Genomic DNA, 12,352 nt, shown 5'->3' on the forward strand with positions numbered 1-12,352 from the left:
GGTGTATTTCTGCATTCTAACAGTTGTGCAGGTGGAAGGCAGAGGTGAGCTCTGAAGAAGACTGGAACTTAATCTGTGACTTTGATTAGATTCAAAGTCTCCTTTCAGCAGTTCTGAGTCTTACGTTATCACATTGAGCTGTGTTATGGGAGTGTCAAATGCAGCACTGGACTTAAGAACTAAGTACAGGAAGTGTCAGCCTGCATTTCGGGCATCTCTAGATCATTATGCTCAGTGCTAAAAGGATGGTGTTTCTAATCACAAGATGCAAAACTCAGTTTGGGATCTGAGAGCTGAGTTGATTTGTGTGGGTGCATGGGTCTAAAGAGTATGTAGATCAGTTGTAGTCTCACTGACACCTTTACAACTCTGCTTTGTCCTGTGAAAAAAAAAGTTTGAGAGAGTTTGGGTGTCACTGATTACTGGGAAATGCAGTCAGTGAGCCTGTTGACTCTAGGACATCATGGAGTGAAGGGTAATGCAGCATGTGTTTGGCACCAAGCAAAGACAACTCGGAGATCAGATGATCTACACAAGAGTTTATGCCATTTAATACCCTGATGTTTAAGCTCAGACTTTGCAGATATAAACTGCGCTTTATCTTTGCTCGGGATGAATTTCAGCTGTAGGGAACAGAGTTGTGAAGTGAGAAGGTGCCAGTTGTACCTGGTCACGTAGCCTAGCATTTCAATTGACTGAAAGCGAAACCAAGAGTGCCCTCGCACTCTTGTGTTACTGCTGAGTTTTCACTGTTGCTGTTGACCTTTTCCCAACAGAAGGCTTCTCTGATTTCTTTTTATTTTGTATTAGTTGTGCGTGGTTTTAGTTATGACTTGAAATTCAGGTCTGTGTTACTGCTTCTCTTAAAAACGTGACTCATTCCGTATTAACCTAGTCCTTATACTTCATAAAATTTTAAAGTACTCTGAGACTGTATTTGAAATGTTGCTGCGTTTTGCCCTAATTTTCCCTCTACAAATCATGTTAGAAATTCAGAGTTGTACTCTCTCAAGGGCATGCTCGTTGTTACAGGAATCGTAAAACATACTCAACTGTAATGTGTAGCAGAGTGAAATAGTTTCTACTTTTGTTTTTTTTTCTGTTTTAAAGGCTGCTTTTACTATAAGGTGGCATATTTCATTATTCCAGAGATTTCTAAACAATTACTCATCTCTTGATTAACTTTGAAACGCTTTGAATGTAGATGTAAGTGCTAAGCTAGATACCTTCATCATCATCCCAGAAGTAATGATAACTTACTCCAGATCGTAGTAAAATACAACTTTCATGGGTTTTTATTATGTTGTTATTGTCTTTGATGTGTGTAGACAAAGAGTGGGACAGGGGCTGACCTGCAGAAAGCAGTTTGTGCTCTTCTCACAGCATTGGTTTCATCTGACTACTCATGTTCAGTGTGTTTTTCAATCAGAAATACATTTTTGATTCCCATGAGAAATGATACGAGCATTTTGATCAGTCTGCTAATCATGACTGCTAGTTCCATTTTTTGCGAGTCAAAAAAAACCCAGACCAGCACTAAAATGCAGAAGTTGTACATCCTCTTTTGTTTTTTCTTTGTTTCATTTTAAAGGTGAATAAAAGATGTTTTTTTTTTTTTTTTTTTTTTTTTTTTTTTGCATCAGATATGTTAACACATAAATAGGGTACAATATTAGTTAATTCTTAAAAACATACTGGAATTGTTGGTAGTTTTGGTAAAATCATGTATTTATATTGTGTTCAAACCTTTTAAAATGGAGTATGGCTATGGTTAGTTGATGTGGATTGGCTTCTTAAAGGAAAGATGTGAGAACTTAACAAAAAAGGCTTTGTGAGGAAGGCAGATAGGTGCATAATGCAACGTTTTCTAGGATTTCAGAAGTTAATTTGGAGGCTGCTAATAGGGTGCCTCAGGTCACAAGGGTTAACGAACGTGTGGGAAATAAAAATGAAAGTCCTGGTCCTTTGGCCTAAAGGCAAGATGGCATCAGATTTTCCATAAAAGCTTCAGCAAATTATTATTATTATTTTTGCAGTGTGATGGAAAAGCTAGCTTACCCAAGAGGTATTTTCCGTCCTACTGTGCAGTGAGTTTTGAAGGCAGGGCAGTTTGCCTTGCTTTCTTTTTCTTCCTTTCTTTGCGTATGTGTGGGTATGTGTACATATAAATACATGGAGCTATGTGTGAGTATTTTTGTTTATATTCATATGTATGTATTTATACATGTATGTATGACTATTTAATTTGAATAGAATGGTTCGGTTGGAAGGGGATTGTCAAAGCTTGTCTAGTCCAGCAGCCAGAAGGAGTGCACAGAAACTAGAAAGCTACTGAAAATTGGCAAGCATTGGGTTTTATCGTTGTATGGCAGCTTGCTGTGATGGGTTTAATTCCATAGGAACGGTAGAGCAGCTGTTCTTATATGCAAGAGACTTGTTCAGGAGAAGAGCTTGCAGGCATCAAGACTCTCACGGTGGGAAGTTCAGCGTAATTAACCTGACAGGTTTTGCCTAGAAACAGCAAGAGTGTGGTTGGAGGATGGGCAGGAGAAGCACTCCCTCCAAAGAAAATGCATCCAGTGATGGGATTAGAAGGTATCTGCAAAAACCTCCCTGAGATCATGACAGATCTTGCTCTTGGAACCCTTTTGTGGTGCTGTCTGTAGTCTTCCTATGATCTTTCTGCTCCTTCTAAGGCAGCAGAGGGAGTGAGTGAATGTAATTTTCTGGCAGTCCGCTTGCTTAAGACACCCAAGGGCAGCAGGAGGTTGTGCCACTAACCTCAGGGGCCCACAGGGAAGTGTGGTGCAAAAGGAAGTGAAGGATTACTGGTAGTTGCCCTGGGTCGGTATGGCAGGTTTGGATCAAGTCAGGGGAGTGGTAATAGGTGTGAGTGCTGTTCTAGCTGCAGCTGCATGTTGTGTCAAAATCACAAACATGGTACAGCTGAAGTTTGGTTTTTCTTACATTAAAAACAGGGGCTCTTGCTTTCAAGGGGGTTTGAAACTTGGAAGTCCTTAAGATATTGGTAACAAGATGTGAATAGTTGCTTTAAAATAAATAGCTCTACAAGACTAAGACTTATTCTTCAAATGCGCGTGTGTATGCGTGCATGTAACTTCAGGAATAGGAATGGTTCTTTTCAGAGGTGAGAAATACTTATGTGCGTAAAGCTAACCAAGCTTGAAAGTGTTTTCAGTGGTAGAGCCTACAAATGCTCATGAAATTTACCACTGAAGGTTTTGGCTGTACAGCTGATGGAGTACACCTTAAAAGGAAATTATCTATGTGTGTATTTGTAGCAGTTCTTGAACAAGTCTAAACTGAGTGATGACATGAAATTTTGGACTGTTCTGCTCCTTTTAAAATCAATGGATGCTATTATCAACAAAGAAAGGTGGAGCGCAGTGGTTTTCTTGTCTGATAATTGGTTACAGCTGAAAAAAGATATTTCAGAGTGTTCATCCATAAATTCTCTTTATTGGATCAGCATGAATAAGCTGACAGAGGTATATGTGTTGAAGAGGAAGTGCTGGTAATATGATATAGAGGAAGTATTGACTGCATTATGAGAGGGTGCATACTGTGATAAGAATTTAAAAGTTTATATACTGCTGCATTCTGAGACTTTTGTGGAGGGGTTCCTAATTATACATACATACATACGTACGTACATACATACATATATATATATATTTTTTTTATAAAGAACAAATAAAAGCCACTAGCAGTCTCTCCCTCTGTTTCAGAGGGAAAGCACCGCTTGCCTTTATTCTGCTGTCAGTTAAAGTTTACTTACTGAATGATTCAGCTGAAGAGGAAACCACCGTCCTTAAAAATTACAAGAAGTGGTGGCTCTCTTGTGAAGTCGCATTTGTTGGAGAACTTTCTCTGCTGATCCTGTAGGCATTTTGCAGTTCAGAAATAAGCTTTGACTAAGAATTCTCGGCAGAATCATAAATATGTAATTATGTAAGCAGGCAGGATATGTAGCCCCTGGCAGGTGCCCAGTGCAGTGAATCACAAGAGCAGGGGGAACCAGGCCAGCATCAGGCCAGAGGAACGTCCTCTGTAATCGGATGAGGGCCACTGCAGTTTCTTTCCTGTTGCCATTCCTGGTTGTTAAGTCGTAAATGTACCCCAAAGCAGTCTGCCTTTCCTGCTGTAGGTTGTCTCTTGTTACTGTTCTTCACTATTCTTCCTTGTTGTCCTCTCCCTCTGCCTCCCCTGCGTTGGGTTTTTCTTTGTTTGTACTACTTTGCACTGCTTTTGGTTCCTGATTTAATAGCAGTAGTAGTGCAGCTAGCGTCAGATTATATCCGACTTGATCGGCGTGCCATCTGTTTTAGAGGGGAGGAAGATCTTGTGTTTCTGCTGTGGGTTTGCTGCCATATGCCAGCGGTGAAGTTGTGCAGCCTGAAGTGACCCTTTTTCTACTCTGTGAATGATTGTAGGGAAGAATTGGAAATGTAGTGTTAAACGTTCCTGACAGCGACTGCATTTGTTGTAGGACTGGAGGGAATGGCTTCAAGCTGCACCAGGGGAGATTTAGGCTGGATGTTAGGAAATCCTGCTTTTCTGAAAGAGTGGTCAGACACTGGAATGGGCTGTCCAGGGAGGTGTGGAATCACCAACCCTGGAGGTGTTCAAGGAACGTTTGGATTTTGTGTTGAGGGACATGGTTTAGCGAGAACTATTGGTGATAGGTGGATGGTTGGACTGGATGATCTTGTAGGTCTTTTCTAGCCTTGGTGATTCTGAGATTCTGCACATCTGAAAAGCAAGCTGGCTGTAAGGTGGAGCAGAGAAAACCCAAGGATGGTCCCTGCTGTCTGAGCATTGAGTGTTGTCTTCTGGAGAGGAGAAGCACTTGTGGCACGAGTGCTTTAGGTGTCACATGTGCCGTCAGGTTGCGATCCCAGTTTCATTGTTGTCATCAGAAGGCTGATATTGGTTCGACTCAACAAAAGTAAAAGCTCCCGTTAGTTTCAGTGGTGTAGATACTAGGAGATAATGCATGCTGCTGCAGAACAACAGGAAGTCTGTAGGTTGGGGGGAATGGCATTGAACATACACGTGCTTCTGTTAGCTCAGGATGAGACCTACAGTCTGCCAAAGACCGGGTGCCCTCCTGCTGCATGGCCATCAAAGTGGATGCCAGAACAAGAAGCCTGTACTTACACACGAAGACTCTGTAGTAGTCCATACAAACAGAATGAAAGATCATAATAAATGGAGGCTCCTTGTATTCTTCTTACCGTGATTTTAATGAATGTATCCAGGACAAGGCGTCTGAATCTTACCATCCCCACTCCCCTGGTTGGTATTGATGTAGGATCCACATCCATAAATGAAGTGTTTGCATAAATGGAGGGCATGGATATCAAATGTGAGCCGTTATTTGGATTACTTGTCCTCATTAAAGATGTCCATGGCATTTTCCCCTTTCATTTCATTCTTTCTGGCTGTACAAGGACAGTATTTTATTGTGTTCTACCTGTGTGTTAAAATGTTCTGTCATACATTCGGGTATTTTGACATCTGTTTTTAAAAAAAAGCTAAAATCAGTAACATAAATGAATTTCAAGCTCCTTGTGAATATGAGGGAACTTCACTAATAAGCTGACAAATGGAATTTCATTACAGTCAGAATAGCCATTGCACTGCTTTCTTTGAGGTGGTTTTCCTGTATGAGTGTAGCTGGCGTTTCTTGTGAAAGCATCTGTGCTGGTGAAGAGAAATCCAGTAAGGCAGTGGGAATGTAAGATGGGCTGTGAAGAACCAATTTTAAGTGCTTGCTTATTAATGAATATCTGGAAAAAAAAGTCAGCAGTGGTTCAAATGAATAGAGGGCAGCGGATTCTTTCTTCATGAATAAAAGAAACAAGTTTAAAACTATCAGGTACATAGCACACAAATTAAGGGGAAAAAATAGGTGGTCAAAGGTTAAAGAGGGAATGAAAACACAAGTTTTATGGTCACAAGATCAAATGAGGCATTAGTTAATTTTCCTTTTTTGGTGCAGTTCATCGAGAGTTCAAGTAATTCAGCAGAGTGATTGAACTGGAACAGTTCAGAACAGAAAAGAGTGCCAGAAAACTGATTGATAATAACATAAACAGAAAAATAATCAAATGAACTTAAGACTTGATGTCAGCATTTCACATTAAAATAGTTACAAAAAGGCTGGAATTCCATTCTTGTTGCACAAAATCTGATTTGCATAGAAAACAAATGTCTCACAGCAACAGTTGATGAATGATTCTACTAATGAGCCGTCAGCTTGGATTTAAGCTAGAAGGGGCTGAGGCACAGATGATGCCTTCTGGAGATTGACCATCTGGGATGTGGGAAGTAACCTGAGGAGTCGGTAAGGGTATGAGAACCCAAGGAAATGCTGTGAGGAGATCAACGTGAATTATACATTGCAAATGGAAACAGTGCTAGGGATGCTTGCTGTAAATAGAAAATAGCAATAATGCTGTTTGCTACCATCAGTACCCTGAGGCCATCAGCTGCTCTGTAGGTGAGATCACTGCTGCCTTTGCTCCTGTAGATTTGGTGCTTTTTACAATAAGCAAATAACTGGTTTGCTTATGAATTCACGAGTGTGAATACAGCTTAGAATAGATTGCTGGCATACCTTTCTGCTTGCTTCATTTCCCAGTTTCTATTATAATTAACTTCTTAAAAAAAAAAAGTAAAAAAAAAAAAAAGTAAGAAATCGTTTTGTGCTCCATCGTTCAGCCTCAGTCATTGCCAAGGTATTGTCTGTGCTGTTGCAGTTTACTAGGGGTAGCTGGTTGAAAGACCCCAGGCAGGCTGTGGGGGCTCACGCCTCCTGCTTCTTAGCTCAGCCTGAACGGGCTGCTGAGAAGTGAAGTTGCCTTCACTGACCCATCCAGTTTTGCTCCACTGCCCTGTTTACCTAGGCTGCCTGCCCTTTCTCACCATTCCGACCTCCCCTTAGCTGAAAGGAGCAGGCGCTCGCTCTCTTTTTTTTTTTTTTTTTTTTTTTTTTTTAATTCATTCTTGCTCCACGGTCTTCTCTGTGGTGACCCAGGGTATTTTAGTTGAATTTCCTTCTCCTAGCCTGACTTAACCGAGCTGCTGACTCCATCTTGCATTAGTTGGACTTTATCCGTAGTTGGAGTATGCTGTAGCTATCTGGAAGAAGAATGAATATTTTATCACAGAATCATAGGATGGTCAAGGATTTGGGATAATGCAACTGCAGCCTCCTGGGGTGCCTTAGTGTGTGCTGACGTCTTGGACTCTGGAGCCACTGGCTTTGCTTCAAGAGGGAACTGAGCAAGGGTTGCTGCCTCTGTGTGGGTACGTGTATGGATGTGTGTCTGTATAGCTATGGATTCATGTAAGTAGGGCTGTGCACATAGGTATATAAATATAATATACACATATAATCACAGTGGACAGAACGTAAGCATGTTAGTTTCATGGATGCCTCCAGTGGGATCCACGTTGTCTTTCCTTTCTGAAGTTGCTGTACGTGGGTTTTAGAGAAAAAAATCGAGCTAATCTGCCTGTGCTGTTACAACACTTGCTCCAGCAGTACGTAGGACATCATTAAGAGACTGTGAATTGTAGAAGAGTTGTTAGGGTAAGGAGGTCGCCTGCAAAAGAGGAGGTCACGTTATTATGTGATCAGAGGAGGGCTGTTGAGCCTAGAGGAAGTTAAGAACTGGGCTGACTTTAATGCATTTGCTAATTAACTTGACTTCAAAAGTAGGATGTGCAATAAAATTTGCTGATGACGTTAGGTTCGGATGTGCTGTCAAAGCTGATGAGGAACAGAGTACTGAGCAGGAGGAGCCAGATGGCCTTCAGGACTTGAGTGGAAAAAGTGGGCTGAAATTTCATAGCACAAAATGGCATGATTGTGCACTTCTGCATAGATGTGAATAGTGCCATGACCTGGCTGCTGGTCTCTTGAAAACAACAGAGGAACAGAAAGTTTATCAATCAGTTGAGTAATTAGCCTGTTAAATCAAGGATAACTTTTCACTAGGACCCTGCTGCTCTGTAAAATGTAGATATAAGGTGTGGGCTGACTCACAGTAGAAATCAGAAAGTGTTACTGCTGCTCGTGTGCTAGGCAACACTGCTGACACCCTGTGCGTGACAATGAATGGATGAGGCAGGCCATGTTCAGGAAGGACAGACCTAATGTGGAGCAGATGCAGAAGGAGATGACTGAAATGGTGAGGGATGAGCAGAGGCTGCCTTGCAGTAGGACACTGAGAGCCTGGTTGGTTTGTTTAAATGAAGAGGACTCTGAAAGGGCATACAGTTGCTTCCTCTAAATATATCAGGGCTTGCCAAAGTGAGTGAGTACAAGTATTTTTTGTTACATTGAAGGTAGCACCAGGAAAAAAATGCATATATCTTGGCAAGGAGCGTATTCAGGCTGGAAACTGAAAAACAGATCTCGTCCATCAAGGGAGTAAGATTTTGGGATAATCCACCAGTAATGAAATGGGAGGCAAAGAGGCCTCCCTTGTGTTGAGGTGGGCGCTTGTTGTTGCAGGCTGGGCTCCAGGGGTGACCAGTGGTGTTCCCAGCAAGCACCATTTGTTTCAGGAGCAGCAGGATTTCTGTGAAAGAGTAGGGAGCCTCATTTTTGTACTGTGCATCAGCTATCTGTCAGCAATGTTCTCCTTCGGCAGATGAGGAAATTTAACACGTATGGAGGTAAAACCTGCTGTCGGGAGAAGACTTTAATGAATACTAACACCATAGGTCAGCGAATTCAGAAATGTGTAACAGGTCTTGGACTTCTTTTATTTTTATCTTTGTTTTGATGTGGAAATCAATCAGTTATGCAAATATCTTTAAATTTACACATAGAAAAGAAGTGTTCCCTCCTTAAACTTCTGAAGCTTTACACAGCAAACCCATGGAAAAAATACTTGTTTGGGGTTCTTAAGCTTCCGTCATTATCCCAAGATTAATCTGGGACTTTTTGCATAATGCATGAGAGGAGAAATGTCAGCGAAGGCAAAGCTCGATGAGAGTGTTTCTGGAAGTGCCAAGTTACAGCTGTGGGTGACATCTACTTAAAAAGATCTCAAGTATGCAAGAGTCACGAGTTAGGAACCCCAGTGCTTGCTTTTGAAGAAAAACGCACTGCAGCTTAAGCCAAATGAATTGTTCCACATATTTTTGTGACTTGTAACTCATCCGGTGGAAAGGCTGCTGTGGTTTGTAGGCAGCATTCTGCTCCGTTATTTTCTTGCCCTGGCAGCATGTTCGTTTGCAGTTTGAACAGCACTGCCTCCCTGGGAATCTTCCATTGGAAAATGGATGCCTGTCGGTGCGTATCCACCCCGCACGTGCATCTTCGCTGGCTCCTGCCCTGCGAGCTGCCTGGAGGTCAGCTAAAAGGACCTGTTGGGAACAAAGGTGGGAGAGACGTGACTGCCTGCTGCTCACAGCGCGCTCTGGGTCAGCATATGTGAGCCTGGTGTGCTCAGTGAGCTGCAGGGTACCTGTGGAGGTGGTGCAGTACAGACACCACACATGTTTTGGTGTGTGTGAAGAGAGATTTTGTGGCTCGCTCTGCTTCAAATTCATAGTGTACTTACACAGTGCCTCAGCTGTCATACACTGAAAGCCTTTTTCCTTTATTAATATACAATGAAAGAACTGTACGTTCCTATGACTGTAGGATCTAACGCGCAAACTTCAGTGCAGGAAAAGCGTCTACATGTCACCTGCAACCAACTCTGGGCAAGCTGTGTGGCTTTTTAATCACATCTAGGAATCGTCTGTTTTAGGAACCTAAACCCACTGGATATTTGCTGAATGGAGAGAATTCTAGTAGGCAGGTGCACACAATGTTTTGCTTCACATGAGGATAATGGCTGTACATCTCTGGAGATACGGCTGCTAAGGAATTCCCTCACCTCAGACCCAGCCAGGACCTGAAGCAGTGTTTGTTCTTGTGATGCTGTTCCATCCTTCAGGCACCGTGCTGCTCTGTGCCCACGTTCCTGCCCAGTGCATGGCCACGAGGGGAAGGGAGTCTGTAGGAGGCTGTGCTGGGTTGGTACAAAAAAAGCAGAAAACATGTGCTGCCACTACTACTTGTATACAGTTTTTTTCTAAGCACTGAATAGTATTGTTATGCAGCTGCTTATCTAGTCTTGCTGCACATGAGCCAAGGACTTGTGTTTAACTCTGTTTTAATATTGAAAATATTTAATTTCACTGACCGGGGAGAAATGACTGAACTTAGAGAAAGATGTCAGTGTTCAGCAGTGTATTTATCCTAATGCAGAAGCATCAAGCACTTCAAGAGTAGCTGGAAATGCTATGCTGCATCTCAGCACTTTCAGAGTCTTTGAAAACTACTTGATTTTTAACTCTCACAGGGAAGGATTTGAAAATAATAGTAATAATAAAAAATTTTTGAATGAGATGTGCCACGTGGACCCAACATGCAGCAGTGGCAATGCAGGCTGTTTGCAGGACCCTGATCAGTAAGAAAGATTGTAACAGATGGTCTAAGTAAAATATATTAAAACAACAAAAGTTGCACATGGGAGATTTTTTGTTGTTGTGGCCGTCTTACTTTTTTTGTCAACCTTGTCTAGTTAGATTACGATCTGTTCAGCAGAGGAGCCAAGCCTTACATGTTTCTGCAGTGTTAGTGCAGTGTGGCCCCAGTACTGGAAAAGGATCTTCTGCATGCTGCTGCTGTTCAAATAAATAGTGGTGATAATAATGTTCATACTTTCTGGTTTTAATTGCTGTGAAGGTTCCTTGACCAAAAGAGAGCTCCCTGAAATAGAACAGCAGGATGTCAATGAAATGAGTGAAATCCCTGTGGTATGTTGCATGTGTTGCTTTTTAATTGCACGTGGTTCTTAGTACATCCTTGATGTAATTATCCACATAGAACCACCTCACAGTTCTTGTAAGGGTTTGTATCAGTGCATGTTGCATTCTGGTAGCAGAGATGACCACCGGAGGGGTTGGGGCTGAGGAGGCTGCCTGCCTTGTAGCCCTGTAAGAGATGGGCAGGATGGGGCAGAGCTCGTAGTGCTGGAGGTGGGAATGCAGCTCTGTGCTGTGAGAAGTGCTGCTGTGTGTACGCTGCTCATTTGGGTCTGGAAATTGGGTCAGTTCTTCATTGCGTTGCCGGGGGTAGCTCAGGCTTAATGGTTTGCTTCTCTAAATAAGCAGGAACAAAAGTGGGTCTGCTATTACCTTCTTCTCACACTTAAAAATATGATATAGACCTGTGACTATAATGTGCAACGGGTCAGGAAAGCCCAATGAACTCTTTCCTGCTTGCAAGGGCTGTTTCCTTCTTGGCAAAGAAGGTGTTGCTAAGTAAGTAATGCTGTGGCAGTGTGTGGTCTGGTCTGCCTCCTGCTCACCTACTGCTGCTGTTCTGTACAGACAGGCGAGGTTGCTTCACCTGAGGCAGAAAATAACATTTTTGATCAATTCTTGAAGAACCTTTAAAAGCCTGTGCAGATTTAGGAACTCAGGTCAAGTTCCAAACTGACTTGGAGAAGAAGCAGCTAAACTGAAATAAACTGGGCCTTGATTTGGTGCCATTGTGTTTTCCATGGGGCCTCGCAAGGTTGGTTGAGGCACTGCAGCTGGGGGCCGAGCTGGCTGATGGAGCCTGGGCCCTGCAGTTCCTTGCTGGCTATGGGATGCATTGATCCCCACAGCCGTGGCTTCAGTGTAATTCAGTGATAATGGAAAATTTCACTTAGCTGGTTGAGCCCATCCTAATCCTGAAATGTTTAGAATGATCTATTTAGGGTTTAAAGATTTTTCAGCATATGAAAGGAAAAGCCCAGCAAGGTATATGGATGGGACTGCATTCGTCTTTTCTTACTTATCTCCTTTAAAAGTACCCTGCAGCTTTCCTGCTTACATGTGTGACGGTTATTAGAAAAAATAAATGAGCCAGTGTACAATGGATATAAAAATATCCCATGTGATGAAAGTGGCTCTGGATTTTGGCTGGTTTCTGTGCTGTTTCTTCTTGCAGCACTTGTTTCCTTTCCTCTTTTCTGACTCCTCTAGGTTTTAAAGGCTGTGGCCTTAAAGTGAATTTTTGAGATAAAAAGGAAATTTAGGAAAAGAAAGAATGCAGGCTGTCCTGCCCAATAGTGAGTGGTGATCTTAGTAATCCAGGACTCCCATCATTCCCAATTGCTTCGAGGTGAGCCAGCAATGTGCAAAGCTGCTTGCTGCTACAGCTCATTTCTTTGCATTGATGGTTTCGAATAGATAAATGCATGAGAAATTAAGTGGTTGGCAAGGGGCCCTGGTTTGGGGTCCATCTCAAGGCTGAGAGGAGGATTAC

The 12,352-nt window shown here is 42.3% G+C and overlaps 1 protein-coding gene across 5 annotated transcripts in view; it reads left to right on the plus strand.

Moving 5' to 3' along the window:
- TBL1XR1 (TBL1X/Y related 1) overlaps window positions 1-12,352 on the plus strand; it is a 92,818-nt gene that overhangs the window by 38,036 nt on the left and 42,430 nt on the right. Inside the window, exon 1 of one of the 5 annotated variants that reach the window (XM_085233117.1) lies at window positions 7,092-7,335. The exons of the other annotated variants lie outside the window; for them this stretch is intronic. The gene's annotated coding sequence lies outside the window, so the exon portion shown is untranslated. Of the gene's footprint in view, window positions 1-7,091; window positions 7,336-12,352 lie in introns of those variants that run through there. 5 annotated transcript variants of the gene reach the window in all.

The sequence above is a fragment of the Meleagris gallopavo genome, chromosome 11, assembly GCF_905368555.1.
Source record: "Meleagris gallopavo chromosome 11, MGAL_WU_HG_1.1, whole genome shotgun sequence".
In the NCBI taxonomy this organism is placed as follows: Eukaryota; Metazoa; Chordata; class Aves; order Galliformes; family Phasianidae; genus Meleagris; species Meleagris gallopavo.